At 37.3% G+C, this 24,846-nt stretch overlaps 1 pseudogene; it reads right to left on the reverse strand.

The window, feature by feature from the left end:
* The window catches only part of LOC109262157 (FACT complex subunit SSRP1-like), a 118,591-nt pseudogene that overhangs the window by 2,791 nt on the left and 90,954 nt on the right, over positions 1-24,846 (reverse strand).

The raw sequence follows: 24,846 nt of genomic DNA on the forward strand, positions 1-24,846 counted from the left end.
CACTCTAGCTATCCTTTACCACTGAAGGATGGAGGAAAAAAACTAAGAAATACTTCTGAACTTCATAGTCCAGGGGTATAGGCTTATTAAAAGTCTGAGACCTAATCTCATGACTATAGAACACTTTCTCTTTCCCCACATCTCACCACCACATTACTAAAGACCTACTTACAGCAACTCCTTTTATCCAAGTACCTCACATGTGGCTCTTGAGAAAAAATTACACGGTATACCAAAAGGCCCCTCCACCCCCCCACAATTTGAAAAGATAGAACGAGTGTCAGAACCAGACATGGCAGGGCTGTTGAATTTATCATACCAGGGATTTAAAAAACTATGATTCATATGCTAAGAGCTCTAATGGATAGAGTAGACAGCATACAAGAACAAATAGCGATTGTAAGCAGAGAGATGGAAATCCTAAAAAGAACCAAAGAAAAATGCTAGAGATAACAACAACAATGACAACAACAACCAAAAAACACACTATAACAGAAATGAAGAATGCCTTTAACGGGCTAATTAGTAGACTGGAAAGGACTGAAGAAAAAATCCCTGAGCTTGAGGATATGTCCATAGGAACCTCCCAAACTGAAAAGCAATGAGACAGAGACTGAAGGAAAAGAACAGAATATCAAAGACCGAGGGACAACTACAAAAGGTGTGACATACGTGTAATGGGAATTCCACAAGGGGAAGAAAACGAGAAAGGAACAAATAAATATTTGAATCAATAATGATGGAGAATTTCCCTAAGTTAATGTCAGACACCAAGCCGTATATCCAGAAAGTTCATAGAACACCAAACAGGATAAAAATCAAAAAACAAAAAACAAAAAAAACAAAAAAAAAACAAACCTATACCAGGCAGATATTTTTAAACTACAGAAAATCAAAGCTAAAAATAAAATCCTGAAAGAAGGCAAAGGGAAGAAACACCCTGACTAAAGAGGAACAAAGATGTGAATTACGTCCGACGGCTCAAAAACCATCCAAGTGAGGAGGGAGTGGAGTGAAATATTTAGTGTTGAGAGAAAACAAAACAAAACAAAACAAAAACACCAACTAGTTTTTTGTACCCTGAAAAATTATTCTTCAAAAGGGAAGGCAAACTAAAGCCTTTCTCACATAAACAAAAATTAAGAGAATTTGTTGCCAGTAGCATTGCCTTGCAAAAAATGGTAAAAGAAGTGCTTTACAGAAGAGGGAAACAATATAGATCAGAAACTCAGATCTACATAAAGAAGGGAAGAGCACTGAAGAAGAAATAATAAAGTTAAAAACTTTATATTTTCTTTTTTTTTTTAACATTTATTCATTTTTGAGAGACAGAGAGAGACAAAGCATGAGCAGGAGAGGGGCAGAGAGAGAAGGAGACACAGAATCTGAAGCAGGCTCCAGGCTCTGAGCTGTCAGCACAGAGACCGATGCAGGGCTCAAACTCACGAAATGTAAGATCATGACCTGAGCCAAAGTCAGACGCTTAACTGACTGAGCCACCCAGGTGTCCCAAAACTTAAAATTTTCTTATCCTTAATTGATATCACAGATAACAGTTTGTTCAAAACAATACTAGTAACAATGCATTTAATTGAGAAACAATTTGATAAACATCACCGTGTAAGTTTAAGTTGTGTAGCATGATGATTTGATTTACACATGCTGTGAAATGATTAACACATTCGGTTTTGTTAACATCCATCATTTCATATAGATACAATAAAAAGAAAATAAATCCTCCTTGTGATGAGGACCCTTAGGATCAACTGCATTAACAATTTTCCTAGATATCATACAGCAATATTAACTCTAGTCATCATGTTGTACATTACAACCCTAGAACTTATCTCTTATCACTGGAAGTTTGTATATTTTGACTACATTCCTCCACTTACCCCCCTCCACCCTCTACCTCTGGTAACCACAAATATGATGTCTTTTTCTAGGAGTTTGGTGTTTTTTGCTTTGTTCTCTTTTATTTTGATTTGTGTTTAGATTCCACATATAAGTGAGATCATATAGTAGTTGTCTTTCCTGACTTATTTTATAATGCCCTTAAGATCCATCCATGTTGTTGCAGATGGCTGGATTTTTCTCATTTTTTATGCCATTGTATATATATGCCACATTTATCCATTCATCTATTGATAGACACTTAGGTTATTACCATGTCGTGGCTATTGTCAACAATGCTGCTATGAACATTGTGGCGGTGGGGGGGGGGGTGCAGGTATCTTTTCAAGTTAGTGTTTTAGTTTCCTTTAGATACATTCCCAGAAGTGGAGTTGCTGGATCATATGGTAGTTCTATTCTTAGTTTTTTGAGTATCCCCATACGGTTTTTCCATCATGGCCATGACAATTTACAATCCCACCAACAATGCAAAGGAGTTTCTTTTTCTCCACAATTACACCAGCATTTGTTTTCTCTTGTCTTTTTTATGATGACCATTCTAAGGGGCAGGTGGTGATATCTCATTGTGGTTTTAATTTACATTTTCTTAATGACAGGTGATGTTGAACATCTTTTCATGTACCTGTTGGCCATTCATATATTTTCTTTGAAAAATATCTATTCAGGTCCTTTGCCCTTTTTGAATTGGATTATTATTATTGTTATTGTTATTATTTTTGCTATTGAGTTGTAGGAGTTCTTTGTATATTTTGGATATTAACCCCTTATCAGATACATGATTTGCAGATATATTTTTCTTATTCCAAGGGTTGTCTTCTTTTTTTTTAATTTTTTTTTAACATTTATTTATTTTTGAGACAGAGAGAGACAGAGCATGAGCAGGGGAGGGGCAGAGAGAGAGGGAGAAACAGAATCCGAAACAGGCTCCAGGCTCTGAGCTGTCAGTACAGAGCCCGATGCGGGGCTTGAACCCACGTACCGAGAGATCATGACCTGAGCCGAAGTCCGACGCTTAACTGACTGAGCCACCCAGGCACTCCCCAAGGGTTGTCTTCTTACTCTGTTGATGGTTTCTTTTGCTGTGCAGAAGATTTTTAGTGTGGTATAACCCCACTTGTTTACTCTGATTTTGTTTCCTTTGCTTTATGTGTGATTTCCAAAAAAAATATTACCAAGACCCATGTCAAGGAGATTTTTTCTTGTTTTCTTCTATGAGTTTAATGGTTTCAGGTATACATTTAAGCCTCTAATCATCAGTTTTGAGTTAATTTTTGACTTTCATTCTTTTACATGTGAATATACAATTCTCCCAACACCATTTATTAAAGACACTGTTTTTTTCTCCATTGAGTATTCTTGGCTCTCTTATTAAATATTGGTTAACTGTATGTGCTTGGATTTGTTTCTGGGAATTTGATTCTGTCTTATTGGTCTATTTGTCTGCTTTTGTGCCAGTAATGTACTGTTTTAATTACTATAGGTTTATAATATAGCTTGAAATCAGGAAGTGTGATACCTCCTGCATTGTTCTTCCTCGGGACTTCTTTTGCTATCCAGGGTCTTCTGTGGTTCCATATAAATTTTAGTAGTATTTTTTTTTTTAATTTCTGTAAGAAATGCCACTGGAATCTTGATAAGGATTGCATTAAATCTATAGATGGTATTTTAGCAACATTCAATATTATTTCTTCCAATGCATGAACATGGGATACCTTTCCATTTATTTGTGTTTCTTTCAATTTCTTTCATCAGTGGCTTGTAGTTTTCAGACTAGAGATCTTTCATCTTCTCAGTTAAATTTATTCCTAATTATTTTATTGTTTTTGATGTTATTCTGGATGGAATCAATTGTTTTTGTTTCTTTTTCAGAAAATTAGTTGTTAGTGTGTAGAAACACTACTAATTTTTGTGTGCTAATTTTGTATCTTGCAATTTCACTGAATGCATTGATTAGTTCCAACAGTTTTTTAGTTGAGTCTTTAGGATTTTTTATACATAAAATTATGTCATCTCCAAATAGAACAGCTTCATTTCTTCCTTTCTAATTCTGATGTCTATTATTATTATTATTATTTTTTAATTTATTATTATTATTTTATCTGATTTTTCTAGCAAGGCTCTCCAGCACTATGTTGAGTAGAAGTGGTGAGAGTGGGAATCCTTCTCTTGTTCCCTATCAGAGGAAAAGCTTTAACCTTTTACCATTAAGTATGATGTTAACTATAGGCTTGTCATATATGGCCTTTATTATGTTGCAATGCTCCTTCCGTGTCTAACTTATTAAATGTTTTTATCATAAATGGATGTAGAATTTTGTTAAATACTTTTTTTGTGTCTATTGAGATGATCATATGTTTCTTTTCTTTCAGAAACAACCTATTTGATTATGTGTGCTAATGTATGCATCTTACATATGTATATATATTTATACATATGCTTATGTATGCTATAATAAGTTAAATGAATGACAGCAATGATTCAAGGCATGGGAGAGAGGAATTAAGATTATTTTATTATTATAAGTTACTCACACTGCCATGAAGTGGTATAGTGTTATTAGAAAGTGTTCTTAGATTTATAATAAATATATATTATAAATTCCAGAACAACCACTACAAAAAGTTTTTAAAAATAGTATAATTTGTACATTAACAAAGGAGAGAAAATGGAGTTATATAAAATGTTCAATTCAAAGGCAGAAAAAGAGTAGAAGACAGAAAAGCAAAAAAGAACAGGGACAACAAATAGAAAACAGTAATAAATATGATAGATATTAATCCAACTATGTCAATAATCATCTCAAACACCAAGGGTTTAAATTGGACAATTAAAAGATGGAGATTGTTAGAGTATATCAAAAAACAAGATTCAAATATGTGTTGTGTATAAGAAGCCCACTATATATATATAAAGACACATATAGACTAAAAATAAAGGATGAAGAAATATATACCATGATAACTCTAAAAAAAAAGAAGTAGCTATATTAATTACACACAGAGAAAATTTCAAAGCAGGGAAAATTATCAGCAATAAAAAAGGACATTAAAGAATGATAAAGGGATCAATTCTCCAGGAAGATAATGATTTTTAACATGTAGGTGCCTAACGTTGGAGCAACAAATTACATGAGGCAGAAGTGCAAGGAGAAATAGACGAGACCACATCAGAGTTGGAGACTTCAGTATCCCTCTATCAGAAATGGTCAGATAAAAGAGGCAGAAAATCTATAAGGATATAGCTGAACTCAGCAACACCATTATTCAACTGGCTATAATGGACATCCACAGACTACTTCATCAAACACAATAGACATGCTTCTTAAGCTCACATGAAACATGCAACCAAGGCAAACCACATTCTGGGCCGTAAACACACCATAGCAGATTTGAAAAAATAGAAATCATACAATGTCTGCTCTCAGATCACAATGGAATTAAACTAGCAGTCAATAACAGAAAGATGAGTAGGAAATCTCAAAACACATGAGTTCAAAGAGCACACTTCTAAATAAAGCATGGATCAAAGAAATCCCAAGAGAAATTTAAAAATATTTTCAACTCAATAAAAATGCAAACACAACCAAGTTTGTAGGATGTAGCAATAACAGTCCATAGGGAGAAATTTATAACATTAAATGAATATATTAGAAAAGAAGAAATATCTAAAATAGGTAAACTAAGTCTCTTCCTTAGAAACTTAAAAAAAATAAAAGCAAAGTAAATTCAGAGTAAGCATAAGAAAAGAAACAATAAGCAGATATCAATGAAATTGGAAATAGGAAATCAATCAACAAAATCGTATACTTGTTCTTTGAAAAATACATAAAATCAATAGTCTTGTAGCCAGGCTAAGTAAGAAAAAAAAAAAAAAAAGAGAGAGAGAGACAATATAAATTACTAATATGTGAAATAAAAGAAAGGATATCACTACAGATCGCTTGGACATTAAATGGCTAATCAAGAAATGCTATGAATTAACTCTATGCCCATAAACTGATAATCTAGATGAAATTCCTTGAAAAACATAAAATACCAAAAGTCACACAAGAAAGAATAGACAAACTGAATAAGCCTATATTTATTAAATAATTTGAGTCAAAAATTAATAACCTCCTCAAATAGAAAGGTGGGGTCTAGACAGATTCACTTTCGAATTCCACTTCACATTTTAGGAAGAAAATGTATCAGTTATTGACAATGTCTTTCAGAGGACAGAAGCAGAAAGAATACTTTCTAACTCATTCTATGATGCTAGCATTACTCTAATACCAAAATCAGACAAAGGAATTAGGAGAAATAATTTCTTTTTGAGCATAGATGTAAAAATTCTCAACGAAATAATAGCAAGTAGAATTCAACAATGTATAAAAGGAATTATACACCATAACCAAATGACATTTATCCCAGGTATACAAACCTGATTCAACATTCAAAAATCAGTTTATGTAGGGGTGCCTGGGTGGCTCAGTCGGTTAAGCGTCCAACTTCAGCTGAGGTCATGATCTCATGGTCCGTGAGTTCGAACCCTGTGTCGGCTCTGTGCTGACAGCTCAGAGCCTGGAGCCTGTTTCAGATTCTGTGTCTCCCTCTCTCTCTGACCCTCCCCCATTCATCCTCTGTCTCTCTCTGTCTCAAAAATAAATAAACATTAAAAAAATTTAAAAAAATCAGTTTATGTAATCCATTGCATCAACTTTCTATAAAAAAAACCCACATGATCATATTAGTAGGTGCAGAAAAAGCATTTGACAAAATCCAACACCAATTCATGATAAATAATTTTAGTAAGCTAGGAATAGATGAGAATTTCTTCAACTTGATAAGAAATATCTATAAAAAACAAACAACCCCCCCACCCCGCCCCAAACAAACAACAAAAAATCCTTACAGCTAACATAATGATGAGAAACTTGAAGCATATCCACTAGTTATCAAGAACAAGTCAAGGAGGTCTCCTCTCATTACTTCTTTTTAACTATCCTATTGGAAGTTCTAGCTATTGCAATAAGACAAGAAAGGAAAATAAAAGGTATACAGATTGGGAAGTAAAAAATAAAACTACCTTTGCTTGCAGCTGACATAATCGTATACACTGAATATCTGGGTTTCCCAGATTCAAATCCAATCACGTTCATTGTTCACTTTATTTTTTCTTCTTTCTCTTTCTTTTTAACAATTGAAATATAACTAACATATAATGTTATCTTAGTTTCAGGTGTACAATATGATGATTCAACAATTCTATACATTACTCAGTGCTCATCAAAATAAGTGTACTCTATCTCCTTTATCTATTTCACCCATCCTCCCACCCATCTCCCCTTTGGCAACTGCCAGTTAGTTTTCTGTATTTAAGAGTATGTTTTGGGGGGCACCTGGGTGGATCAGTTGATTGAGCAGCCAACTCTTGATGTTGGCTTAGGTCATGATCATGGTGTCTTGGAATCAAGCCTCGAGTTGGCATCCGTGCTGAGTGTGGAGTCTGCTTAGGATTCTCTCTCTCTCTCTCTCTGACCCTCTTCCCCCTCCCCTGCTTGCTCTCTCTCTCTCTCTCTCTCAAATAAAATTCAAAAACAATTGTATTTTTTTGTGTGTCTCCCCTTCTCTTTATTCATTTGTTTTATATCTGAAATTCCACATGAGTGGAATGATATGGTATTTTTGTTTCTCTGGTGAGGATGTGGAGAAAAAGGAACACTTGAGTACTGTTAGTGGGAATGTAAATTGGTGCATCCACTGTGGAAAACAATATGGAGGCTCCTCAAAAACTTAAAAATAGAATTACTATATGATCCAGTAATTCCACTACTGGACATTTACCCAAAGAAATTAAAAACACTGATTTGAAAAGATATGTGCGCCCCTATGTTTATTACAGAATTATTTACAATAGCCAAGATATGGAAGCAACCCAACTGTCCATTCATTGTTGCCTATTATCTTCAGATGAAGATATAACAGACTCTTTAAGATTTTGTCCCAGTTTTCTTTTCTAGTGGTACGTCTCCCATTCTATATTCTAGCACCTCATACTTCACCTTTCCAAACTTCTTTCAGAATCCCAAACATGCAATGGTATATCTCACTTTAGAGCATGCTTATCTTATGCCTTGGAATACCCTTACTTTGGTATTTCATTTGGATACTACCTATTTATCCCTCAAAACTTAGCCTACAGGGCACCTGGGTGGCTCAGTCAGTTGAGCACCTGACTCTTGATTTGGGCTCTGGTCATGATCTCACGGTTCATGAGATGGAGCCCCACCTCTGGCTCCATACTTACAGTGGGGAACCTGCTTGGGATTTTCTTTCCTCTTTCTCCCTCACCTTCCCTCACCACTTGTGCTCACTTTCTGTGTCCCAAAATAAATAAATAAATATTTTTAAAAAATTAAAAAGAACATTTTAAGAAAGGTTAATCACATGAATAAATAACTGAGTGAACAAATAAAAATCTTTTCAAATTTAAAAACATTTCTCACATGTGTCTTCCCTCTCTTTTCCTACTGGCACTTTTCATTTCGGGTTTTATCCATTATAAGTAGAACATTGTAATAATGCCTAAGTAACTTCTTTCAATATGAGGTCCCTTCTCTCCCTACTTTTCCTCTCTACACACACACACAGTGTCACAGGGTCCTGGGACACACACACACACACACACACACACACACACACACCTATTCTTCTATCCTGAGCACTATTACATTAGACTTTCTTAAAGATTCTTGTCTCTATTCAATCCCTTAACTAACATCTTTCTGCCAGTTTTTTTTCCAGTAAATCTCTTTCTCCCCACTTGCATTAATGTAGATTATATTCATCTACCTCATCCATGAATATGCACTGACTGTTCTTGCTCTGAGATTTGAAATCCTTTCTTCAGATGACTTCCTTCAGCTTGTATGTACACCTCAATTTTTATCATAAATGGATATATAACAACTGAAATTAAAATAAAAAGTTTTTAAATTTTTTTTTAAAAAGAATAAAAGCAAAAGTATTTATCTCATCGTATCCAGTTCCTTTGTTTTTCAAAAGGAAGGGCCTAGAAAATTGTCCTTTACCGGCTAGTGATAAAAATTTCATTTGAATTTATACTACATTGACTTATATTTTCAGGTTGTAAACATTATTTTGAGTTAAGCATAGTGGTATTTCTATCTTACAGGAGTTCATTGTTCTATTTCAGAGGTTTCTTTTTAAAAATTCTTCTTGGAGTTTAGAAATGCTCATGGTTTTCCTCTTCGAAATAGATCTTACATGCAGTTTTAAAGAATGCTTTCTTAAACTATGAAAAGGATGACTAATTCCATTTTAAGTTTGTGGCCAAATGATGGAAAGCAAAGACATCCTCCAGAGAGTTTACCAGGGGGCTGGGGTCTACAAAAACCTTTTAACAGAGATTTGAAAATACAACTGTATTAATTATCAGGAAGGATACTTTTCCCCTAAAAGAATATTCAGCTATAACAATAATGATTTGTTTGCCTCATTTAGAAGCATAGATTTTTTTGAAAGGAAAATTCTTTTACAAGGAGAGCTAAGCCAACTCTCGTGCATATGTAAGAAATAAATCCCAATTCTTTCTTGTTTCTGTTTCTTTTTTTTCCCCCCAAAAATTGTATAAATGAGGAAGTAGTGCCAAGGACCTATTAGTAATAGTTATTTCCTAATTGCAGTGGGAAGCATCCTGCATGTTTAAATAAATATTGTTAACTCTGACCCCTCGCTTTGCCAGGACTGATAAGGCAATTGTTTGACCTATATGAAGCGCATACAGTATACACAGAGTGGAGTGCAGCAGGAAAACAGGAAACAATAAATCAGAAATTAGAGCACTGATTGTTGTAGCTAATTACATCAGGCTTCTGCTTAATTTCTCACTCTGTCATTCTAACCTGATTTTCTTGCCAACAGACTTTGCAAATTGCTGGTGTCACGTACATTCAGCAAATAATAATCCTTAGTTACTGTGACTGACAAATGAATGAGCAGGAGAAGATAGTTTATTATGCAAGGATGAACTGAGACATTCACCAGATACCTGCCTGGATGCTTTTTTAATTCACTTACCTACATGTGCTGCATGATGCATTTCTCCAGGAGCAGAGATTTTGGCCATCAAGACAGCTTAATTAGATTTGTGGTTTGGTTTGATAATATTGAGCAAGAAGAAAAGACGGTACTGTAAAGCGGAGGGAGGGAAGAGATTGGCTTGGACAAAGAGAGAGATAAAGTGGTAACTTAGCTATTTAAGTCAAATCCAAAAATAATATGTTTAGGGTGAGTGAGATTAGTCAGCATGTTATTAAAGGTTAACCTTGTCTAACATAGATTTGGGGAGCCAACTTGGTATTTTCAGCCTGTTATGGTTTGAGTATTGAAATTCTAAACCACATGTGTTAAAAAAAAAAAAAAGAATAATACAAATGAGATGCTCTTATTCTGAATTAATTGATTACTCCCAGGTGCTACTTCTGTACGGAGATAATGCATGTCAGTTCAGTTTTCCTTGAACCCAGTCCTGGTGTTATTTAAATAGTCTAAAATCAACTTTCCTTTCCTTTTTTTGATTTTATAAAAAATCCTTAAAAAGTTCTGCTATAGACCCTGAAGATGGAATATGGAAGATCTAAGTGAAGAGAGTTTTCACTCTTGGTTATTTAATAAATTTTCATTTTCTGGGTATACTCTCTAACCTTGTTATAGTATTTACTAATCAGATTATCCAACTGCTGAGCAAATCCCCAGCTAGATACAACTTCACCCAGGTTCGCTGCTTCTTTGGTGCTTAACAAAAATCGTATTACTTTTTTTAACTGAAGGTTCCATGTATGCAAGTTATTTAAAATGAAAACTGCTTCTCGGTTTAAAATCAAATTTACTTCATTCTTCTTTTCCCCTGGACTCTGACTTTACCCCTGTTTTGCTTTAGCATCATTTTCAGGGGAAGAGAAAGAGAATTTAACACTGAGATGTGAGGGGATCACACAGTGACAAAGGATGTGGCAGAGATGTAGGGTTCCATGTTTGAAACCACTGTTCCACTTGGTAAAGCAAGAGGTCAGAGTTAACTATTTACTTAAACGTGTAGGTGATGTCTTACATTCCAGCGATGAACTTGGAATGCAGGCCAATTAAGCAGCCCGGGAACTGTGGTAGAAGGGCCAAAAAATGGAGTATAACGTGCCAGCATTGCTGCCGGTCCAAAGGTCAGAGGGTGCAGAATGCTTCATTCCTTGTGTCTTCAAATTAATTCCCGTGTATAAAATGTTTAAACCTCTCCAAATCCCAAGCTGACCTTCCAAGAGTCCTTCTTAATGTCATTTTTTTTCATGTTTTCAGACACATTTTATAGATATATATTAAATAACCATCGTGTGCGTATTGTGCCATTGCATTCTTCCCACTGCAGGGGAAGATGTCTTCCACTATAGGGAAGACCGCTTAATATAGCATCCCAAAGTCATCGCCCTCAAGAGCAGTTGAAGGAAGCAAACTTGAACTTATAAAACAAGAATTAAACGACACAAACCGGAACATGATCTTCTAGATTCCTAAATGTGTGGTATTGACAAGGCTATGGAATTTAAAGAGACCAAATTTTTCAGAGAATGGAGACAAATTGACATGGACTTAGATGGATAAATAGCATTTGGATAGCTGGAGAAGAAGGAGGAGACATTTTAAGCAGAGAAAATTGGTTAGAAGAAGTGGGGGAAACACTGCAAAATTGGAAACAGGGAGAAGAGTGGTGAGAAAGGGGTAGGAGGTTGTTGGATGGAGAAGGTGGCACAGATCCTAAGTGTTACAGGAGGGGTTAGATTTATTATTACAGGTAAAGAGATCGCACCAACGGATCCAACAGTGAGGGCTTGGGGTGTGGAAAATAGGGAAGAGAAAAGGCTGGAACTAGCACATCAAATGAAGAGATTATTAAAATAATCCAGGTTTGATGTGATCAGGGTCTGCTCTAGCTGGTGATAGTGAGAGAAAAGGAAAATATAAATTCAAAAGCTACTCAAAAGCAGAGATTGGCAGACATGATGACATTCCATGTAGATGAATAGAAGGGTTGAGTCAAAAAAGAGAGATTTGGCACCTGGGAGAATTATCTTTGCTTTGGCAAATATAGAAAAATTGGAAGAACAAGTGTTTCGATGGAGAGATGAAAGGGCATCAGTCTCCAGGGAGAGAAGGAGAAGGGACAGAGCTCTTTTCTGGTCTTAGCTGCAATAAATCTTCCAGATGCCTCATTCCTTATCAGTTACAGACATTTGTATTAGCACAGCTTGGTTTGTGTGAAGTGCACAGACTTGTCCCAAGACAGTAAGTACGACATCTGTGTGAAATGTGTCAAAACTAGAAAGGTGTGTGCGGGGGAGATGACAACCTGATGAAATATTATCAAACGCTACCCCTCAAATACCAGAGGTAGCATGGTATTCGGGGGCAGGGAAGGGCACATACTTTTACAAGAAGCCACCACAAAGAACTGTGCATCCCAAAAGGAGATGCGTTTCTTAGTTTCCTTTTGTCCTCGTCAACTCTGGTCAGCTCTAATCTTAACTGTGCTCCAGGACCCTGGTTCTTGCACCTGCTCGGATTGGATCGGGTGTCAGATGCCAGTTGATTGGTATGTGACTGGCCTGTCTCCTGTTCAACTTCTGCTCTAAGTACTAGGCTTTGGGTGGGGACCAGTGTCTGACCTCATGCCACCCTCTAGTGATTGACTTCACAACTCCTGAGGCATCAGTCTCCACTGAAAGGGACTGCACAGTCCAGAATGTATAAAAATAATCTTCTATTCTCTCCCACTTCTTTCACACCCATGCACTATAACATTAGCCATAAAAGGCTGATACTTTTGCTTATCACTCTGTTTTCACGGTCTTCATCCTCACTGCCTGACGGCTTGGGCTAAAACTCAAAGTGGAAGCACACTTCAACTTTTTGCACATATTAGCATCTAGGACCATTTTAAACTGTTGTGCAACAGAAAAGGGTACGATTGTGAATGGCGTGCCTTCATTATCTCGCGTGAATACAATAAGGAGCTCAAGCATATGTCCTTATCCAAGATGGTTCTTATTAATCCAGACATTGTTTGTAGCTACAGGGAGATTTCTGAAGATTCACCACCACCTTTGATTGTGATAGGAGCGATCCCTCTAAATGAATCCAAGATCAAATTTGAAGTTGACTTTTGTAGACAAGCCAGTTAGAGTTTTAAGGAGTCCATGGCTTGGTTTACAGTGTCCAGGGAAGCTAAGACTCGAGGTAAGTCATTAAGTTGTTTTCAGTTTTTACCTTGTGCAAAAGCCATTGTTAACAGAACTTATATAAAAATCAAGATACTGGGCCAAACTGTGCTTCTAGAAGGGAGGCTGGTCAAGGTTGGCCCAACTTGACATTACAGGAAAACCTGTTTTATTTCTCCCCTTTTCTTATAGACTTTAAAGCATTCTTTCTCCATGTAATTTTCACTGGTGAATGGTTTGCTGTAAATGGGGTGCACTGTAATAATTCAAAGTTTTGATTTCATTTATGATTCCCAGAATACCTGGCTTAAAAGAGCCTCAAAGCTTTCCTTCTTTTTTTGTTTTTTAACTTGAATTTGTAATATTCCTGCTTTCTTGGACCCTGATGACACCACAAATGAGAATATAACTAAAAGTATATGCTGCTCATTAATGGAGCTCTAGCACACCTGTGTTATATATATATATATATATATATATATATATACACACTGTCTATAAAAGGCTGGCCTAACAGCCTTAGGAAGCACTGCCGAAAAGAGGTTGCTTCAGGCAAGCTCTCTCTCGGGAAGAATATTGTTTTCTCCCAAAGAATATTAGTTCTATTAGTTTCTTCCCACGAGCGCGTGTGAAGAGAAGGAAAGAAGCTAAAAGGAGAAAAGCACAGCTCTGCCCAAATCCACTTAACCCCCCTCATGAAAACTCATTATTAACAAGAGTTTTGATCTTTGTACTTTGCTAATTTACTCCACACGCAAAGAAAACTCGATTTTAAGTGTGTGTGCCCGGGGATGTTAAAAGCAAAATTATTAGAAGCCGTGGTTCACCTGAAGACTCCAGGAGACTTCAGAATTTCCACACCTACCAGCTCCATCAACGACCTCCCTACTCCTGCAGCCACACCCCAAATATACATGTCATTTCAATAAGAGCAGAGCACTTGCTATGCAGAGAGGCTTAAATAAAATTAAATCAGTTACTTTCCAATCAGATCGTCACCCCCAAATCTTCTCTAGTCAGGGAAGCCGGACTCAACATGGAGGTCCTCTTGGAATGCAGAAAACAATGATCTCTGCCACGGTCCTGCTGGCTCCCACATGGATTCTGTTTATTGTCCCCATCTTCTTACCGACAGAACTCTGCTTTTGCTCAAGGGAGCGTGCCCAACTACAAGATCATCTTCCCAGGTCTCTCTTGCTCTTACAGATGCCATTTAACACAGTTCTAGCCAATGAGAACCAAATAGAAGCTTTGAGCAGAGCTTCTCGGAGAGTCATTTCAAAAGAGTCGACTGACTTTGTTCTTTTTTTTCTTCATTTATGGGCAGAAAATATAATGCTAGAGGTAGAGTACTCATCTTATGACTGGAAATGAGGGGGATGGGAGACAAAACCACATGCCACGGAGAGCCGGATAGAAAGAAGAGATGCAGGTTCCCGAAGGCACTGCAGAGTCAACACGTCATTCCACAAACACATAAAACTGTGCAGTCATACCGATTCCCAAATGGTATCATCTCAGAAGTGAACTTTTCAGTAATATTACCAGACATGATAAAAAAAACACAATTATGCATGTATTTATCTTGAAGTAATAGATCCGTCCCTGGGTTGAGATAATTAATATATTTATTGGGCACTGATTAGATATTCGGCACCTGTTCTTATGCCAATTCATCCAACCTTCATAGCTACACCAGTAGGTGAATGTTACTATCCACCCTTTTTACAAAAGAAGAATGCAATGTTCAGAGAGGTAAAAAGGGCATACAGGTCGTGCATTGGATTTATTACATTCTCTTTCCACTGTACAATATTGCACTTTTAAAAAATGTTTATTTATTTTGAGAGAGAGCTAGAGGGAGAGGGGCAGAGAAAGAAGTAGAGAGAGAATCCCAAGCAGGCTCCACACTCAGTGTGGAGCCAGACACGGGGTTCAATCTCAAGACCGTGATATCATGACCTGAGCTGACATCAAGAGTCAGATGCTTGACTGACTGAGCCACGCAGGCACCCTTATCCTGGACACTTTTCAAATGTTTTAGATACTAATTCTTTCTTTATTCTGCATTAGGCACTACCCTTTTGCTTTATTTATAGCATCTTTTGTTTAAAAGTGTTTTCACTTTCAATGGAGACAGATATATCCATCTTTACACATTTTTGGGTGTTTAGCAAGGTGTCTGCCTTGTTTAAAAATTTTCCCTAAAAGGAAAACACTTTTTCCTGACTCACATACCAACTTCGGACACACAATGTAATTGTGTGGCAGGGACTCCCACCCCAACCAATTTTCCAACTCTCCCGACACCCACCCTGGTGTCTTATAAGTCAATTCTGACACCAGCTTCCTGGAGTTACCACAGACCCCACAGGTGTAGGGTTCACTTCCACAACACTGCTCCCCACTGTAGATGCCAGTCACCAAGTCCCAGCCTCCCATAATGCTGACCAAGAGGCTACAAAATCAAGGGTTCCCATGACCCCTTCCTTGGGTTTGATAATTTGCTATAATGGTTCACAGAATTCAGGAAAGCATTTTATTTACTCTCGTTGATTTATTACAAAGGATACAACTCAGAACAGTCCAATGGAAGAGATGCATTGGACAAGGTATGTGGGAAGAAGCATGGAGCTTCTGTGCCTTCTCCACGTTCACCAGACTCCAGGCACCTTGATGTGTTCACCAACCCAGAAGCCCTCTGAGCTCCTCGTGTTAGGATGATGGAGACTTCATTACATAGATATGATGAATGATATCATTGGCCATTGGTAATTCCTGGCCTTCATTACACAGAACCCTACACCTGTGGGGTCTGTGCTAACTCCAGGAATTACCAATGGCCAATGATATCATTCATCATATCTATGTAATGAAGTCTGGGAATCCATTTCCAGCCTCTCTTCCCCAGAGACTAAGGGTGGGGCTGAAAGTTCTAACCTGCTAATCACAAGGTTGGTTCCCCTAGGAACCTGCTCCCCATCATTAGATGCTTTTCAAAAGTCACCTCATTAACATACACTCAGGTATGGTTGGCCAGACTTGATACGATAACGGAAGACACTCCTTCACCTTTGTCACCTTTGAGCTATTTCTAGAACTGGCAACAAAAACAAATATTATTACAAAGGATGCCCCTTTAGTCCTTTTCAGGAAATTACAAGGGTTTTAGAAACTCTGACCTGGAGCTGGGAACAAAGACCAAAATATATATTTCTTATATCACAATATCATACTCCTAATTCAAAATCATAAAGATAGAATCCTATAGTTTTATTTCTAGTGTGTGTCTAAAAAGAATTTTATAGTTTCACTGAGTCAAATTTATCACTCTTTTGCTTCATGACTTTTTTTTGGTATATTTTAAAGAAATTCTTTGCTACCTCATCATGAAGATGTTATGTAATACTTTTCCTCTCAAGATACTATTGCTTTGTTTTTTATATTTAGGCTTTTAGTCCATCTGGAACTCATTTTCATATACAGTATGAGGTAAGGATCTAATTTTGTTTCATTTTACCATACAGATAAGAAATTATCAAACATTTTTCCTTTCAGTATTTTCCAGACTGTTTTGTACTATTACCATTTTTCTGTAACACGTTTCTGTATCTGAGTTTCTGTATCTGAGCTCTCTATTCTGCAACATGTATCCATTCTTGCACGATTTCCATGTTGTCTTAATTACAGATAATGCTTAATTACAGCTTTGTCATAAAGCTTGATATCCGGTTGATCAATACTGCCAATCTTTATATTCCTTCAAAATTATCTTACGTATTCTATTTTTTTTCATATTTAAAGACTAATTTTTTAAAGTGGTTTTAGGGTTCACAGCAAAGTTGAAAGTAAAGTAGAGTCTCATATATTCCTTGCCCCTCCATATGCATATCCTCCCCCCATTACTAACATCTCCCACCGGTGTGGTACATTGGTTCTAACTGATGAACTTACATTGATACACCAGAATCGTCTAAAGGTCACAGTTTACCTTAGGGTTCACTCAGTGTTGCACATTGTATGGGTTTGGAAAAATGTTTAATAATATGTAGCTATCATCAGAGTATCATGCAGAGTATTTTCACTGCCTTAAAAATCTTACACGTTCCACACATTCATTCCCCCAAACTCAGATCCTGGCAACCATTGATCTTTTTACTGTCTCCATAGCTTTGACTTCTCCAGAATGTGGTAGAGTTGGAATTATATAGCATGTAGCATTTTCAGATCGGCTTTTATTTAGTCTGATGCATTTAAAGTTCCTCCATGTCTTTTCATGGCTTAATAGCTCGTTTCCTTTTAGCATTGCATAACACTCCACTGTCTAGATGTACCAGTTATTTTAGTCCTAAATCTCCTGAAGGACACCTTGATTGCTTCCAAGTTTTGTTAATTATGAATAAAACCACCATAAATATCCCGGTGCAGGTGTTTGTGTGCATTGAAGTTTTCATCTCCTTTGGGTAAACATCAGTGAGTGCGATTGCTGGATCAGATGATAAGAGTAGGTTTAGTCATGTAAGAAACTGCTGAAGGTCTTCCAAAATGGCTTGTATTTCCACCAGCAGTGAATGAGGATTTTGTTTTTCCACAACCTCTTCAGTGCGAGGTATTATCAGTGTTCTGGATTTTGGCCATTCTAAAAGGTGTAGTGGTATCTTAGTGTTGTCTCAGTTCACAGTTCCCTGATGACATATGATGTGGGGCATCTTTTCATATGATTATTTGCCATCTGTATGTCTGTATGTCTTCTTTGGGGAGGAGATAAGGGTTGTTTGTTTTCTTATTGTTGAGTTTTAAGAGTTCTTTGTATATTTTGGATTGCAGTGCTAAGTCAGATGTGTCTTTCCAAATGTTTTCTCTCAGTGTGTGGCTTGTCTTCTCATTCTCTTGACATTGTCTTTCACGGAGAAATTGTTTTAATTTTATTGAAGTCAGCTTCTCAACTATTTTTCATGGATCGTGTATCTGATATTGTATTTAAAAAGTCGGCACCATGCCCAAGGTTGTCAAGATTTTCTCCTATGTCATCTTCTAGTTCTATAAGTTTAAGTCTGTGATCCTTTTTTTTAAAAATTTTTTAACGTTTATTTATTTTTTGAGAGACAGAAACAGAATGTGAGCGGGGGAGGGGCAGAGAGCGAGGGAGACACAGAATCCGAAGCAGGCTCCAGGCTCCGAACTGTCAGCACAGAGCCCGACGCGGGGCTTAAACTCGTGAACCTGTGAGATCATGACCTGAGCTGAAGTTGGACACAACCTACTGAGCCACCCAGGCTCCCCAAGTCTGTGAATCATTTTACGTTAATTTTTATATAAAGTCTGTGTCTGGATTCATTTTCCATATGTAGAGATGTTCAGTGTTGTAGTACTGTTTCTTGAAAAGAATATCTTTTTATATCTTCTCATGCCATTTGAAAGAAGAAAGGAGAACATTTATTTATCAAATTTATTATATTTGCAATTTCTAGTTGTTTTTTTTTCCACCTGTGAATTCAACGGAACATGGGTTGTCATTTCCTTACTCTGAATCAACTTCGTTCTCATCCATCTCCTTTTTGCTGGGATTGCCAATTGCCAAATATATTTCTATATACTATAGGCCTCTCTCTCTCTCTCTCTATCTATATATATTTATATTTATATTTATATTTATATTTATATTTATATTTATATTTATATTTATATTTATATTTATATATATGTATATATATATATATATATAAAATATATTACCTTTACTGACACTCTTTGTGTGTGTGTGTGGAGATTTGATTTGAATTACTGTCTGGTATCACTTACTTTTTATCTTAAGAACTTCCTGGGGTGCTTGGGTGGCTCAGTCTGTTAAGCATCTGACTTCAGCTCAGGTCATGATCTCACGGTTTGTGAGTTTGAGCCCCGCATTGGGCTCCAGGCTGACAGCTCAGCTTCATATTCTGTCTCCCTCTCTCTGCCCCTCCTCCACTCACACTCTGTCTCTCTATCTCAAAAATAAATAAAAACATTTAAAAATTTTTGTTTTAAAAAAGAAGTTCCTTTAAGTGTTTATTATAAAACATGTTTGATAGCAACAATTTCACTCAATGTTTGTTATCTTAGGACTTTTTACTTCATTTTTTGAGAGATATTTTTTGCTGGCTATAAGATCCTTATTTGATAGTTCTTTTCTTTCAGCACTTTGATTATGCCATCGCAAAGCCTTCTGGCCTGCACCGTTTCCAATAAGACACCAGCCATTACTATTATCGGGGTACCTTGAACATAAGTAATTTTTCTCTTGCTGCATTCTTATTTTCCTATTTGTCTTTACCTTTCAATGTTTTTACTGTGATGTTTCCAAGTATAGATCTCTTAGGGTTTTTTCTACTTGGGGTTTTGAGCTTCTTGGATTTCCAGATCAATATTTTTGATCAGATTCGGGTAGTTTTCAGCCATGATGGCTTGGAGTATTTTTTGTGCTTCTTTTTCTCTTCCTTCTTCTCCTGGTGCTCCCATTATGTTTATGTTGCTATGCCTAATGGTGTCCCATGTTTCTCTTAAGTCTCTGTTCATTCTTTTTCTCTCTGTTTTTTAGATTGTATAATTTCTATTAATCTATCTTCAACATCACTGCTCTTTTCTTGTGCGAACTGAAATCTACTGTTGAGCCCCTCTAGTGAACTTTTCTTGTCACTCCAGAATTTCCAGGACAGAAGTTGATTATTTTTTTTTTTATTTTGCCTATCTCTTTAATAATACCTCTATGTGATGAGATATTTTCACAATGCCTCCTTTGACATTTTAGTTATATCTTCCTTTAGATTTTTAACATATTTCTAATCATTTCTTTGAATTCTTCTCTGATATCTGGGATCCCTCAAAGACAGTTTCTGTTGCCAGTTTTTTTTCCCCTGTCGGTTGATAAACACCTAGTTCTTTGCACGTCTCATAATATTTGGTTAAAATCTGGACATTTTAGATGATATAGTAAAGCAACTATTGGTACCAATTCCCCTCTCCCACCCAAAGGCTTATCGTTTCTATGTTGGTTGTTTTGTGACTTGGATGTGAACTATTTTAGTGAAGTTTATTTCCCCTCCAGAAAAACCTCTGATGTCACTCCCCAGTAGGTACAGCCTTGACATGGATATAATCACCCTTAGTTGAGAATGGATTTTGCAGTGCTGTGTGTCCCTGATTTCTCTATTAGGGATTGCCTCTGCTGATATCACAAATTGCTGCTGGCCTCCAGTCACTGATGGTGGATTACTCTATTGTTTTTGACTAGGCCTTGGGGCATAAATTGTTCCATAGTCTGATCCAATAAATTTGATCCCCTTTGCAGGTGTGATCTTTGAGGAGAATCTTTGTGATTTGTTTCAACCCTAGGAGTTCTCTTTTTATCTGTCTCTCTCTCTCTTTCTCTCTGGTTCTCCCTTTTAAACTTCTTGTTCATCTACTGTTTAGCTTATTTCCCTCATGGGGTAGCTAGCCTCCTCTTAAGTGCTCACCACCAAGATCTCAACTGTTTTCCACAGCACCCCCAATCATGAACTTCCCCCATACTCTGTTCCAAATAGAATCAATTCACCTTAAGCTGAGCTGTACTGCTCTCTGTTCTTTTTCAATGTTTATTTATTTTTGAGAGAGAAAGTGAAAGAGAATGGGAGAGGGGCAAAGAGAGGGGGACAGAGGATCTGAGGCAGGAACTGTGCTGACAGAAGAGAGCCTGATGCGGGGTTCGAACCCATGAACCACGAGACTATGACCTGAGCCGAAGTCAGATGCTCAACCGATTAGTCACCCAGGCACCCCTGCCCTTTGTTCTTTTAATCTCTCTCTCCCCCTAAATGAAACTACTGTGCCACTGCGTTGCAGCTGTAGCACGGACAGGAGCCCACTTCTGCCAGGGTGATACCTCTGGTCTGTGATTAGAGCTCTGAGTGGAGACACTCTACCCTGGTCTTCTCATTTAGCTCCGCCTGGCATGGAATACTTGCCCTATAAGTGAGCTTGGGCAGAAGCATGAAAAGTCTCAGTGTTCTCAGCCTACTGTCCCTGGAGTAGAGCTTTTCTATGACTGGGGTTGTGTCAGGAAAGAAGACAGGTTCCCTTGGCCACGTCTGCCTGGAATAGTGCTGGGGGCTGCGGACAGGGCCTACAACGTGCATCCCTAGTTTCACGTCTTCTAGCCGGTCTCGGCCCCTAAGTGGCTTATTTGGGCCTCTACTCAGGAATAGGAAAACTCCACCAAAATCTAATTTTCAAGCACATTTTAGGCCTTGCCCCCTCCCAACAACTACTTACTGCCTGCTGCTAGGTCAGACATTAGCATGACTCATAGTTTTGTGCTTTGGCTCTGTTTTTAATCCATTAAAATGATTATCTTGCTTTTGCGTTCTACTTTATCCTTTTAAATTTTTTTTAATGTTTTATTTATTTTTGAGAGCGAGAGAGAGACAGTGGGAGTGGGGAGGGGTAGAGAGAGAGACACACAGAATCCGAAGCAGGCTCCAGGCTCTGAGCCGTCAGCACAGAGCCCGATGCAGGGCTCAAAACCACGAACAGTGAGATCATGACCCGAGCCGAAGTCGGACGCTTAACCAACGAGCCACGCAGGTGCCCCTCTATTTTATCCTTTTAAGTTTTAGTTTCTGTAATCATATTGTTGCTATGTGTCCAGTGACAGGGGATGCTTCAAAGCATCAACTCACTCTGCAATTTTGGCTGTTAATCTTTCCTGACTTTACATTCCCTCCCCCAAGCCAGCATGTCAAAAGTCATATTGTAAATTAAATCTAATTTTAAAGATGATGCTATGTATTATTGAGCATTTACTTTGTGCCACACTCTATTAAGTTTTTTAAGTACAATTTCTTGTTAAAGCCTCACACCCATCTCACAAGGTAAGTACTATGATTATTTCTGTATAATCAATGAGGGAACTGAGGCACAGAGAAGTTAACTTGACTGGGTGCAAGGAGCACAGAGTTAATAATTAAGTTTTGAACTAGAATATCATCCAAGACAGTCTGGCTGTGGCATCTACCTTTTGAAATATTACACTCTACTCACCTCCAATAGACAGATAGATATATCCCTATCTCTGTCTGTCTATCTATCTATACAATGTATAGTAACACTATGTATAATATAATAACCAGAGGAGAATGAGCCATCACCTTATAATCCAACACCTCATCATCTCTACTATAAAACACAAGTGACACAAATAAGTATAAATCAAAAAAAATTCAGAGTTTTTGTCTGGTAGAAAAGATACATTGATCTTTCTTTAAAAAAAAATTTTTTTTAATGTTTATTTATTTTTGAGAGAGAGAGAGAGAGCACGAGCAAGGGAGGCACGGGATCCAAAGCAGGCTCCAGGCTCTGAACTGTCAGCAAAGAGCCCAACGCGGGACTCAAACTCACGAGCCATGAGATCATGACTTGAGCCGAAGTCGGACACTCAACCAACTGAGCCTCCCAGGCACCTGATACATTGATCTTTCAATCTTTCTCTCTCTCTCTCTTTAAAATTATCATTAGTTTTTAATGTTTGTTTATTTATGAGAGAGAGAGAGAGCATGAGCAGGGGAGGGCAGAGAGAGGGGGAGACACAGAATCCAAAGCAGGCTGCAGGCCCTGAATTGTCAGCACAGAACCCAGTGTGGGGCTCGAACCCATGAACTGTGAGATCATGACCTGAGCCGAAGTAGGACGCTCAGTGGACTGAGCCACCCAGGCACTCCACCTTTCTCTTTTCTCTTTCTTTCTTTCTTTTTTTCTTTCTTTCTTTCTTTCTTTTTAGTAAATAGACAACAGATAATTAAGGGCACAGCATAGAATCGGCATGGTGCTTTTTTGATTCACTAGCTATAAAGACTATGTCCTCTGAGACAAAGGCAGGACAGATGTAAGACTAACAAGTAGAATTTACCAAATAGGAATTGAAAAAAAAAAAAAACCACACCAAAATATGAAAACAGAAGTAATAAACAATTGGTAAATGGGGAGATTTGGGCCATGTAATATTAATAAGGAAAGACTTCTTGGTGAAAGGAGAAGCGTTCAAGATTAAAGGAAGAAAATTACAATGTGTGGAATGGAACAAAAGAGGCTATTACATGTGTAAGTGGAAATCTAGGGAATGTTCAGAAAGAATTCTGCCAAGCCCTTAGAGACCAACAAATTGGGCCATGATTGGAGAAAAAGGAACACCCTAAATTGTTTCAGGGAACATAGAAGTGTGGTATTTGAAGAATAAACAGAATGGTTTATATAGCCCATTTTGAGAGCTATAATCCTGAGAACCACTGAAAGGTTTTTCAGGATGGCTGTGATGTGATCCGAATGACGAACACTGGGCAATTATGTTTGTGGAGTTGTGAGGAATCCCGCTAAGAGATGGAGCCATTGGGTTTCTAAGGGGGCAGGAAATGTGAGCAAAGTACTATTTTATTGGCAGAAATGGGTTACTTTAAAAAAAAAACAAAACATATACACAAAAGGAGATGGTCCAAGACCCCAGGGAATTATCCCTGACATTGATGGAAAGTGAAGCAGTGTAAAATTAAGATACGGAAGCAGTTGTCAAATTGGCCTTCTGGACCTGAAATACATACAGATGGAATTTGAGATTTACAATAGCAGATCCTACAATAACCTAAGGGGCTAAGGCACAGGCTCAGGAAAACCTGGCTACAACTTGCATGTAAATGGAAAAGGTCAGTTACAGTGATCCAGAAAGGAGCAGAGGAAGAAAAAATCTACTTAAGGGGTGTCCACCAGACGATGCAGGGGAGAGAAAGAATTGCAGAAAGCTGGAGAAGGATAATTCCTCCGAAAGTGCCCTCCTTTCCTTATTGAGTCATATCTCAGATTTTTCATATTCAAAAAACTATGGATTGGATTAAAAGAAATATTTTAACTTTGACAGATCTCCACTAGAAACTTGGATAAAACATACATTATCTTCTGGTTGTCCACTACGGGCAAAAATTAACTTTAACTTCTCAGGGGAGCGCATAAAGTAAAAAAAAGTAAATGAACACACTCGACAAAAGTTCAACTCTAATAGTTTTACTTTGATGTTCTTTTTCTTAAAGTATAATTGTGTTAGGTTTTAAATCGTCGCGTTAAAATATGTTAAAACAATGGAATGATTTCACACAGACCGAATAAGAGGTAGTACATTCATTATATCCAATACATTAATATATTATGGGAAATTGGGAAATTTATTTCTTTACAGTTCTTCCCTCTTCTCCTGCCCCCAGAAGTGTTTGTTTCTTAGGCAGAAGCATCATGGCTAGGGATAATTAGTTTGGTCTTTGGGAACATTTCCCAGATAATAACATCGTGCCCCAGAGACCTGAGAAAAGAACATTGCGCATATGAAACTCTGAGCTCTAATTGAAGCCTAATCACTGACTCACATTCAGATTCCTTGAGAAAATTACTTAACTCATCTCTGGGTCTCTCCACAGCACAAGGAGAATAATGCCTACTTTACAACAATGTGGGATGTATTAGCAATTAAATGGTGGTAAAAATCCCTTGAAAATACAAAGCTACACTATATAAATAAATGTTAAATGAGAATGGAGAAAACAAAAGAAGAAATGAGTTTGGGAATATGTTAGGAATAATTCCTGGAAAAGCCCCTCAAGAGGCCAGGGCTC

Source organism: Panthera pardus, unplaced genomic scaffold (assembly GCF_024362965.1).
Source record: "Panthera pardus isolate Hobbes unplaced genomic scaffold, ASM2436296v1 HiC_scaffold_13, whole genome shotgun sequence".
NCBI classification, from domain to species: Eukaryota; Metazoa; Chordata; class Mammalia; order Carnivora; family Felidae; genus Panthera; species Panthera pardus.